The sequence below is a fragment of the Erythranthe guttata genome, chromosome 7 (genome assembly GCF_056151865.1).
Source record: "Erythranthe guttata isolate IM_541 chromosome 7, IM_541, whole genome shotgun sequence".
In the NCBI taxonomy this organism is placed as follows: domain Eukaryota; kingdom Viridiplantae; phylum Streptophyta; class Magnoliopsida; order Lamiales; family Phrymaceae; genus Erythranthe; species Erythranthe guttata.
The window spans coordinates 2655540-2667688 of NC_142539.1; the positions used below are offsets into that span (position 1 = coordinate 2655540).

A 12149-nucleotide genomic window follows, 5' to 3' on the forward strand; every position below is an offset into this window, starting at 1 on the left:
GATATTGCGTTACATCCATAATTTCTAAAAATAATTAGAGTGTTTAACTTATAATATGTATCCTCAATTAAATATTTTTATCTACAAATTATACATAAATTACAAGTTTCAGTTCGAAATTATCATTCCATAAATTACATTCGAGGCACATAAATTTATTTTAGTATGTAATTAACATCCAGAAATGTCCCCGAAATTTTTAAATATTTATGAAAATACCCCCAAAACATTTCCGACAGCTGGTGTCATAGTGTTTTGGTTTCAAATCCTAGCTGAAGCAATTACCCAGGGGGGGATTGCTAGCTTGGATTTTGCAGTAATTTTCCACGTGTGGAAGGCTCGGGTCTGAGCAGCCCACAATCGAAGGCTAGGGTTTGCGCATTTTCTACACCAATTAATTTTAGGACAATTGGTAGCGCGTAACGTCAGACGTACTTATCAAATATAAAATTTCATGTAGCGAAACAAATATTTAATAAATATAACAAATGAAAAGGAAAAGGATGTGAATTTCAATTATTTTTAAATAATATCATTTCCAATCAAACTCAAAATCAGATGTTTAATTTCTTTGTTTTCCAAAGTTCAATTTTTTTTATACTAAAAAAAACATTAACATAATATCCTATCACATCATCATTTTTTAAGTACATAACATAATCTTCAATCCTAAATTATCAGCCTACAAATTCATAGCTATCATATGTGCTAAAATTTTATTAATCCACCACCGGTTCGATCCATTCATATATATAATAAAACCGGTGGCAGGCGGTGGGTCCACATTGTACTTATTACTTCCGGGGCGGGGCGGGGCGGGGCGGCCCCACTTGTGCACACGGTGTGGATGGGGCGGTGGCTTCCCTCCAAGCGCATGACGTAAGCCCGCAGGCGGTGGCGGTAGCGGCTTCTTCTTCTTCACGGAAGAAAAAAATATTTCGGGACATATGGTTTCTTATGGCATCCCGATCGGTGGGGTGGCGGGCTTGTGGGCCCCAGCTTCAACTCCGGCACCTCCCTACGCTTTGTCGACTCCTCCGGCAGAAGAATAATCCGATCGGGACGGAAATGGACCGAGCGATGAATATGTTCATCTCTCCGATGAGTAGTATCAATAAAAATGTGGCCATGGTGGTAATTTCGGGTCGACCCATTTTTGTAAGGTTTCCACTTTAAGGAAATTGAAAAACCCGGCCCGGTGGGCCGGTTTTATAGTGTTACAAGTGATGTGTTTTTTTGGGAAAAGAATATTTATGTAGTTTTGCCTTTGATATGGATGGATTAATTTGATCAAATGGTTTTTCGTTAAGGGCTATTGTTTTCTATAATAAATGGAAAGGAAATGGGAGAGCTTTATTGTTTTATTTGAGATATAATTGTTGAATGATTATAAATTAGTAAATGCAGAGTGAAATTTGTTCACTTCAGGAATATGGGGGGCCAAAAGTGGAATTGGCGTAAAGTTGAGGGACAAAAAATATACTAATTCTTTCCTATCTAAATTATAAATATCTCCATTAACTTTTAAAAATTGCTTTAAGGGCCTTTAACTTTGAGGATAATCAAGTTTTGAACTTGTACGGGTTCAGGCATAGGGGATTTGTCAACTCCAATCAGTGGCTAGTCCAGGATCTAGTTACACGGTGAGCTTAATTTTTCGAGGGTTCGGGGACAATGCCCCTGGAAAAAAAAGGACTTTTTTAACAAAACTATAATTTTTTCTGAAAATAGGAAAATAAAGGAAAAAGATTAGGACTTTTTTGCATTAATGTGGATGTTGAGGGGACTAAAAACATATATAAATATAATATAATGAAAAACTTAGGACTTTTTTGTATTAATTTAAATTTTGAGTAGGCTTAACAATAAATATTGGTTGCGAAATATTTAAGAGGATCAGGATGCATGCAGGTACGTAAGTTACTTGGATTGGAATCTAACAATAACTAGTATTTTGCCCGTGCGCTGCACGGCTGAGTATTAAAAAAATAGAAAAAATACACCTAACTAAATGATAACAAATATATGTACAAACAAAATTTATAAATGTCATGTTCAAAACCAAGATAAAAAAAAGGGAGCGGCTAAAACAAATACCGTTTTTTTTTCACTTCAATACCACAAAAACTCTATAGATAATAAATAAGTAATGACATTATTACCATCAATAAAAATCAATAACACACACAAAATTTGTGTGGTATTGATTTTATTAAGGGTATTAATTAAAGTCATTGCCTATTTATTTTTTATTTTTTTTTGTTGTGGTATTGAAATGAGAAAAAAACAGTATTTGTTTTAGCTGTCTCCTGAAAGAAAACCTAAATGTAAAAATTTCACTAATTTCAATTATAATGCATATATCTATTTTAAAATAAAATTTATTACAATCTATGTACTGGAAAAAAAAAAAAGTTAATCGGCTTAGTATTCTTTATGGTATTACAATTCAACAATAGACGTCGATCCTACAAAAGAAAATGGGTAATATATATAAATATAATATTTTGGATAAAATTAGGAAGTCAGAATAAATATATTAAACGCAAATATCGCATAAAACAGTTCATGAGTTTTTAGAAAACATGGATGTTGGACAGAATAGTAAAAAGATAAATGAAATAGTGATCTCAAAAATCATTTATCAAAGTTTAAATGGATTTTGATAGTGCAACACAACTAAGATATATAATTGCAAGTACTTCACTACAAAATAAGTTTATGTCGAACATATTCAATGTATTAAGTTAAAAAAATAATTTCTCTTAAATAGTTTATACAAAAAAGTGTTAAATTGTAACAAAACGCAAATTCATATGTTAAAATAGTTAGTGAAAACAACCTTCTAATCCATTAAGAACATCTATGTGTAGACTCTATTTGAACCACTCTAACTGAAAACAAACCACATAACCATGGTGCTGACAAAATAAATGATTGTCTATTAGAAACAAAATCGCTTAAACAGACAAATAGGATAACATTTGCGGAAAAGAATCTACCCAAACAGATTAGAGTAATAGTTTTCATGTAAAAAAAATCACCCACTATTATAGAATTTTCGATACAAAAAAACTTCTATATTTACCTACTATTTAGGTTATTAATAGAATACGATAAAACTTCGGAAAACAACTATCCACTAATATATATATGTATATAATATAACTACCCATGAAAAAAAAACTTTCATACAACTAAACTACTCACTAATTTCGAGATAAATAAAAAAAATACCAATAGAGCTAGCTGCCAACATTCAACCAAATTGGCCTTTGACAAAAACCTTACTTTTATATATAAGAATAACATGCATATGTGAGGATCAAGTTTTAATGTTTAAATTTTGAAACAAAATTATTCAATATCTGCAAAACAAAATCCATCACATTAAGAAACTAACAAATACACAAAAATGCGGACATGGAGAATGAAACATCCAAAATTATTGACATGCATCAAGAATATCGAAAAAATATAATGAACAATAGATGATAACATGTCCCTAAATATTTTCTACATTGCACGCATCACATTTTTTTCATTATATATATGCCAATGAAATTGTTATAATATCAATGAATAAGCCGACAAATTGCAGACAAAAATAATGAAGAGTGCATATCAACTATATGTGTGTGTGTATGAATGACACCTCTTCCAAAGGGTAATATTCTCTTCGTTGGGAGCCATTCAAAAAAACAAAAATCTCAGTTATTACAAATACACGATTTACGCTAATATGTGCATCTAACTACACTGTATAAACACCTGTTAAGTAATTGAGATGCTAAATGCTAGAAAATACAACATATTAATTCAACTAAAAAAAACTTAGACACGAAGAGTTATTTTCAATTTTGTGATACATAGAGCATCAAAAGTCCAATATATAAAGTTTAAATCAGAACATCACAGAGAGAAAGAAATTAAATAGGGAAAAAAAGGGCTTACTTTCGGATTGATAACTCAGAAAAAAGAAGAATTTAAATAACCTTTTGTCAGAGAGTCAAGAATTATTCAAATGTTCCTAGTAATTTCTAAAAGCTTCCTTTTTTGCTTCATTTTCCTGTTAATAGATTATTAAGAGATAACTTATGTCACCTTGTAAGTATTGCACATACACAATTAATTCATTAGCGTGTTAAGACGCCATGCTAGATCCTCTCCGCAATGCATAAAATTATAAAGTTATACATCCACGAAACACCTACAATCAGAGAAGAAAATATCCAGCAATAAATGTCAAACTCAAACTTTCGAAGTTGCAAACAACTATATTTTTTCAAAAAACATACTGAATGTTGCCAAAAAAAAAATAAATTGATGTTTGAAAAACTAAAGAGCTGCTATGTACATTTGGAAACGAAAATAACGCTGTTATGTAAGTTTGCAGTCACTTATAAAAAAATGAAGTTGCAAAAAACTACAGAATCTCGGAAAATAAATATGATGAGTAACCATAATGAATTCTTCTCGAATTCTTCTTGCTCGGTTGATGAGACTGCTTCTGGTTTTCGATTTTCTTCATTGTTGGTTTCTTTTTTTGGTGTTTTTGTCTGCATAGGAAAAGGCAGAGTTTGAGAGAAAAAACCCGAAAGAAGAGAAATCGTAACAAAAGATGCACCTTAGATTTAGAAGTAAATCTACAAAAACTAAAACATGTTTTTGCATACATAATAAAATTATAAAATTACATACATAATATACCAAAAGTAATCAATAATTCTCCAAAAAAAAAAAACAAATTACCATAAGCAATTATTGGTTTTGACCGCACAATTAATCCTCCATAGAGATGGATATGAGTGTGGATATGCTGGATGCTATGGAATGATGCTATATTACAGTGTACGAAGAGCAACAAAGAAAATCCAAACAAAAAAAATGAAATAAATAAGAAGAATTGTGGAAAACTGCAGAGATTGATAATAATGGCCAAAAAATTTTATATTTATAAACCGAAAAGGTAGCGGTTAAACGAAATATTGGTGAAAACACAACGTGATGACAGATCGTGTAAAAACTTACTAACATCGTGGGAAGTTTTAATTGCTGTTAATGAGAATCTAAAAATCTGGCCGATAAAATTTAAGAAAAAAAACTTACATTTTTACATAGACGAATATGCCTCTAGGGTTACAAAAATTTCACAAAAATGGGTCTAGGGTTTCGGGGCAAAACCTTTCTTTTATATATAAAGATTCGGTCCCTTCATTTTTAACCATTCTAATCAGTGTTCTAAAAATCGGTCGAGGCGGCCGATTAATCGGTCGTCGAGGCGGAGGCGGTCCAAAACCTTTATGATTTTAGTGTAAATGTTTGAAAAATCGTTTTTTTGCCTGTGAGGCGGTCCGAGGCGGTCTGAGACGGTCAAACCTTCAAGGCGGATCAAACTTTGGTGGCAAAAATCGGCAAAAAATCGGTCAATAATCGTTTTTTTTTTAATCAAAATAAAAGTTGGGATTTTAATAAAAAAATATGAGTTTATGCTTTATTTTATTTATGTTAATTATTATTGTTAAAGAACTAATGATGTATGCCAATAATGTATGTAAATTCAAAAAAAAAATTACCTTTTTATTTATATTTTATTATTTTATAAGGATATATATGTATTATGATCGTATTATTATTAAACTTTTATTATGTTATTAGAATATATACACGATGGAGATATAACTATGTTTAAATATTTTTTTATCTATGTTTTGAGTATTTATAAATAATATCTACAAATATATTATATTAAATTTTAAAAACCGATTTATTTCCGATAAATCACTGCCGCACCGATTAATCGTGAGTCGGTCCCTGACAGCCTCCGAGCCGACCCGATTACCACTTTTTACAACCTTGATTTTATATTATGCAATCACATAAATTTTCATTAGTTTCTACATAACACAGCCCCCAGCCCCCCCACCACCACACCACACGTAACTAATGCAAGGGCGGAGGGGGCTGTTGCCCCCAAGATTAATTTTTTTTATAGGTATTTTTATTTTTTGAATATTACTTTTGGATCTCCTAAAGTTTTTGTAAATATATATTTTAACTCTTAATTTTTTTTTCTTCTCCACAATCTTATATAAATGATACTTGTATACATCATATTTAATATAAAAATATTTAATAAAATGGTTAAAATTTGTATTATTTTATACAATATTTATGAATATTTACTTATTTTGGAATATTTTGAGACGATGCCATTGATCTCCAAAAATATTTAAGTGCAATACATTAAATTTTTTTTGTCATGCTTAAAATATAATAAAACTATAATATATATGCTATTTTAATTAAAAAATTATCAATATAAACTTATTTTTGCTATGTCTTGTAAACCTAATTTTTTTTCCGGGGTGCCGCCCCGAACCCTGAAATTTTAGTTAGCCCCCTATATTTTGAGGGTAAAATTCATTTTCGTCCCTGACGTTTAGAGTCAAAATCAAAATAGTCCCTATGTTTCTAATTTTGTTCAGTATCATCCTTTGGACACAATTTCACCGCCAAAAAAGAGTATAATTTACATAATGCCCACAGTACCCTTCAAAACCTTGGGGGTGAAAATGAAATGTACCTAATTTTGGGCTTCATCCAGTTTTTTTTTTTCTTTTTTTCTTTTTTTTTGCTAATTTTTTAAAATCAATTTTTTTGACCAATTTCAAATGTTCTTATTAGTACTTTATGCATAGTTTTAATAATAGTTAATATTTATCTAATAAAACATACACATGATCAAAACTTTATCTAATATTTGTGTGAAGTCTACCTATTTTTCTCAAAATTTTGGAAATACTTAGTTTATAAATTAAATATAAAATGAATATATAAATCAAATCTAATATATATATATATATATATATATATATATATATATATATATATATATATATATATATATATATATATATATATATATATATATATATATATATATATATATATATATATATATATATATATATATATATATATATACACACACACATACACACACACATCGTGTGAAGCCCAACATAATAGTAATATACTGATATTTTTGTTAATGTATTAAACATAAATGCTATAATTTTTTGGTTCATATAAATTATCATTTAACATTTATTTTTTTATTTGGTTGCAAAGTTTCTAACTTATAGTGTTTTGCTATGTTCTTGGGATATCTATTTTTCACGCATATGTATCAGATATATATGATTTATTATGGCTTAATCACACTTTGCACCCTCGAAATAGAGTTTTTTTGGCACTTTTCACCCTTGAAATATAATAATAGCACATTGCACCCTCACATTAGAGCATTTTGGCACTTTGCATCCTTGAAAAAATAATAATAACACTTTGCACCCTCAAAACACAATAAATCATTCACAATGCACCCTGAATTGAATAATAAAGAGAATTTCATTTTTTTATTGCGGTTTTTTTTTTCAGGGTGCAAAATAAAAAATTAAATTGTTAATTATTTCAACCTCCAACCTAATTTCGAGTGCAAAAAGTGAGACACAATAAAAATCACATCGAATTATTGAAAAAAATATATTTTCTTACAAAATAAAATAAAATATTTTTGTATCTCTAAATAATTTGATTGATGGATCTTTGTAATTGGTGGAAATATTATGTAGAACTATTTGGAAGAAAATATAATTTTCAGGTAACTTGATAACGAAATAGCTGAAGGATTTTTTTTAGTAAAATATTTTTTGTGATAAAAAATATTTTTTTTAAATATGTTGATGTAATATATTTTTATTTTTGCACTTTATAGTTTCAAATGATTGATGAATAAAAAAAATTAATTTCACATTTGGATCCTAAAAGAATACCATTAAAAATATTAAATTGCCTTTATTAGCTTTATAAATTTATTTGGGGTGCATTATGCATGATATATTATGTTTCTAGGGTGCAAAGTGCTATTAATTTATTTCAAGGGTGCAAAGTGTCAACATGGTATATTTCAAGGGTGCAAAGTGTGATTAACCGATTTATTATAGTGTTTAAATAAGTATTATTATTTTAAAAGTGTCAAATTAGATATATTTCATTTTCGTCCCCAAGTTTTTGAAGGGCAATGTGGGTATTAAATAAAATATATTTGATTTTGACAGTAAAATTGAATTTGGAGGATGACATTGAAGCAAATTAGAACCTGAGGGACTAATTTGATTTTGGCTGTAAACCTCAGGGATGAAAATGAATTTTACCCATATTTTGATGGTCCTGGTTCCGCCCCTGAACTAATGGTTTGGAGACCATGCATGCGGAGGTCGCCGATACTCCCACGGCCGCGCAACCCAACGGGGCGGACGTGCTGGCCGTTCAACAACGGGACGGCCATGCGTCTGCGGCGGCGGTGGCCGCTTCTTCCCCCAAGGCCATCGGCGCTGGCGCGGAGGGCTGTAGGTGATTAGAGGCCAGGATTCCACCATCTCCGGAGACGAAAGGCGGCTGCCAGCTGTGTTCTGAGAAACGGCAAAGCATGGTGGTACGAGGAAAACATTCCCACCAAGCAAAAGAAACATTAGTAGAATTGTGTTAATGGTCGGAGTTCTGTACCACCCCATAATTATGATATTGAAAATAAAAAAAAATTCCTATATTTTATAGTAGTTTACCGAAGATTTATTTGATTAATTGTTTTTTCTTGGTGTGGAAATTGTAATTAATGTGGAGAGTTTATCATTTAATTTTAGTCATATTAATTACTATTGTGTAATTAAAAATGTGGCTTAATCCCATTTTGCATATTTGATACATAGTATTATGGTATTTTGCAATATAACAAAAATAATTAATAATACTTTGCAATCTTGAACACAAGAAATGATATATATATATATATATATATATATATAATACTATTAAAATAAATAAAAAATAGTATGGTGTGTTAGTGAGGGTATTTTGGTCCTTTCATAGTATTTCTCTTGACAATGTAAAGTACCCAATTAAAATTTTGGTGAAATATCTAAATTATCATAATAATTGAAATTTAAATAAGGAAAATAAAGGAGAAAATGTCAAATGCATCTTTTAGTTAGTTCTATGATTTCTTTTAAATTAGATGAATTAATTTGAAATTCATAATAATAAATTTCAAATTATTAAGTAATATTTTAATTTAATTTCTAGTTATATTATTAGTCCATTCTAATTCATCTAATAATTATTATAAATTATTTAAGGATTATACATTTTGTCATAAACACTTATAATCCTTGTATGAAATTAAATGAAATTAAGGACCTTAAAAGTAACATCTCTAATTTTTATTTGTACCACCGCCACCAGAACCGCCGTTTCCACCTCCACCTCCACCGCCGTCAGAAGATGTAACAGGGATTCCTTGATGAGGCGGAGAACTGCCGGTTGGCGCATGACGCGGCGGCGGATGCAAACGGTTTCTTATTGGCTTACGAGCTTTTCCCTCGAACGTTGTCGGATAATACTTTGGGAGCATTTCACCATCTACAATAGAATCACCTTGGTAGGGATTATCTCCATGATTATTATCAGCTAGAGAAGTATTTGGGAGGATAATTAATCCCATGATTATTGCAAAAATATATAGTTTAGCCATTATATTGTTAATATAAAATTCTACAGCATGTAGATGTGTTTGAAGATATGGCACATTTTTATACTATCCCAATTGTCATTTTCTCAATTAATTTGATAATATCACAAAAAATCTATTAAGATTAGAAAGATATATGTACAGTTTAACCCCTATAAATTAATACAGTTGGAACTAACAAAATTCTATTAATTTAACGGAATATCAAATGATCGATAAATTAGTAATTATGAAGGTTTCTAATCTGCTAGTTAGCTGGTTTGTTCTTTGCTATAACGGGTAAAATACGTACACTGGGCATATTTTTAATATTAATCATTTAATTCTCAAAAAAAAAAAACAACACACACATTCGTACTGAAGATGCAGATGAACGAACGATAAAAATTGACCCAATATTAATATTTTACCAAATGCATAAATTTTCATTATTCGTACATATGAGTAATTTGGATTCATTTCGATTGGATCGAATTATTGCATGGATGATGAGTACTATTTATTTAATTCAATAGTATTATTTAATTGTAAGCTTCAATTTTCATCGTTGTTCTGAATTAATTCAAACCGACACCTATTTTTTAATTGTCGAGAGAATCCACAGACACTTCAGGTGCACTGTGTAAACTCCGTTCTCGTCTAATAATTCGCAAGTATACAAAAGTTGTAAACTACACTAAACTAATCGTATATGACGAGTTCGACCTGAAAAATACTGACAAGATCGAGGATTGATACTCGAGGTTCTTTATTCCACCAAAAGGACCATTCCTTACAAGCTCACTTGGTCAATATAGGTCAATATACTCCAAGTCCCACAAACTCTCTAATAAATTTAAAATTGATGAATTAAATTATTTAAAAATAATTTAATGTAGCAACATAAATTGTTTTAACCTAAAAAGAAAGGTATTAGGTACAACGTTGTAAAACTTAAATGACACCTAATTCCAGATGGGAAACCACTGTAACCATTAATTCTCCACCTAAAAATATTTAACTTGCATGCGACACGTGTAACGTACATGCATGGCATCTTCATATCTCTGGTAAGTGCACATCATTGTAAACTCCGCAAAATATAAATAAGAAAGCCCTCCAATTTCACACTGACACGTGTCTTCACATGAGTGGTCTGAAACCCCTATAAAAACCCACACATCTCTCCACTAATTTCACCATTAGAAACACACAGTTAATCACTCACATAAAAAATAATCATGCCTACCAAATATTTGTTCTTGATTGTGCTATCAGTTCTTGCAATCCCATCTTTAGCCAATTATGATGAGAGTTTTGGCATTGATGGGCAAGATTTGCACAAGAAGCCACCTCTTCATCCACCCGCACCTGCACCAAAGCACAAATGGAACGACGAGTTAGATTTAGACGATCAGGTACTTCACCCAATCCCAATCAAGCACAAGCCAACCCACCCACCGAAACACGCACCCACACCTGCATCCAAGCACAAACCATCTAAAGCGCCCGCACCTGCACCAAAGCACAAATGGGATGACGAATTAGATTTAGATGATCAAGTACTTCACCCGATTCCAATCAAGCACAAACCAACCCACCCACCAAAACACGCACCAGCACCTGCACCCAAGCACAAACCATCTCATGCACCCGCACCTGCACCCAAGCATAAATATTGGGACGACGAGTTGGATCTAGATGACGGTGAACTTCACCCAATCAACAAGCACAAGCCAACTCATCCACCAAAACATGCACCCGCACCTGCACCAAAACACAAGCCATCTCATGCACCCGCACCTGCACCCAAGCATAAATATTGGGATGACGAGTTGGATCTTGATGACGATGAACTTCACCCAATCAACAAGCACAAGCCAACTCATCCGCCAAAACATGCACCCGCACCAGCACCAAAGCACAAGCCATCTCATGCACCCGCACCTGCACCAAAGCACCATAAGAAGTCGTCGTTGGAAGAAGATTTCGACATGGGAGAAGAAGAAGTGAACAACCACAAACACAAGCACAAGCACCATGCACCAACCAAGGCACCGGAAGTCGCCCCAACGCCTTCTCGAACGATCGATTTATTTGGATTGTTCTAGATATTATTAATTAAGAGTAGCTTTTGATACTTTGGAATGTAATAATTCAGCTACTTATTTGTTATGGATCTAGTCCATCAAGGGTATCCTCTATGTCTTAGTAGTGATATAAAATTAAGAATTTGCGTTTTAATTCCTTGCATTGTACTATTGCGTATTTGAATGCATTATAATGGTTGACATAATAAAATCATGATGTTATAAGTTAAAGAGTTTCTACATTTGTAATTTGTTGTTATAATTTTCTTTGAAGAGAAAACTATATTTTTTTTCAATAAAATCGAACAAAAATAAAAACAAATAGAAATAAAATAATTAAATAATAATAGTTAAATGAGTATGTGAAATAATGGAAGTTGAAGAAAATTATCATTCAAATCAAAGAGGGAGATATTTAGTTTAAAGAAAGGTATAATTGGTACAACATATAATTCAAGGGGGTAAGTGATGGTTTTGGTAGTATAAGA

At 31.3% G+C, this 12149-nt stretch overlaps 1 long non-coding RNA gene across 1 annotated transcript; it reads right to left on the reverse strand.

Annotated features, from left to right (window-relative positions):
* Positions 1–3961: 3961 nt before the first annotated feature.
* Positions 3962–5047, reverse strand: LOC148768976 (uncharacterized). Its single transcript, XR_016031989.1, has 2 exons — positions 4753–5047; positions 3962–4559 (listed from the first exon to the last, which is right to left on the reverse strand). It is a non-coding gene; the product is annotated as an uncharacterized LOC148768976 (long non-coding RNA).
* Between the last annotated feature and the right edge of the window lie 7102 nt (positions 5048–12149).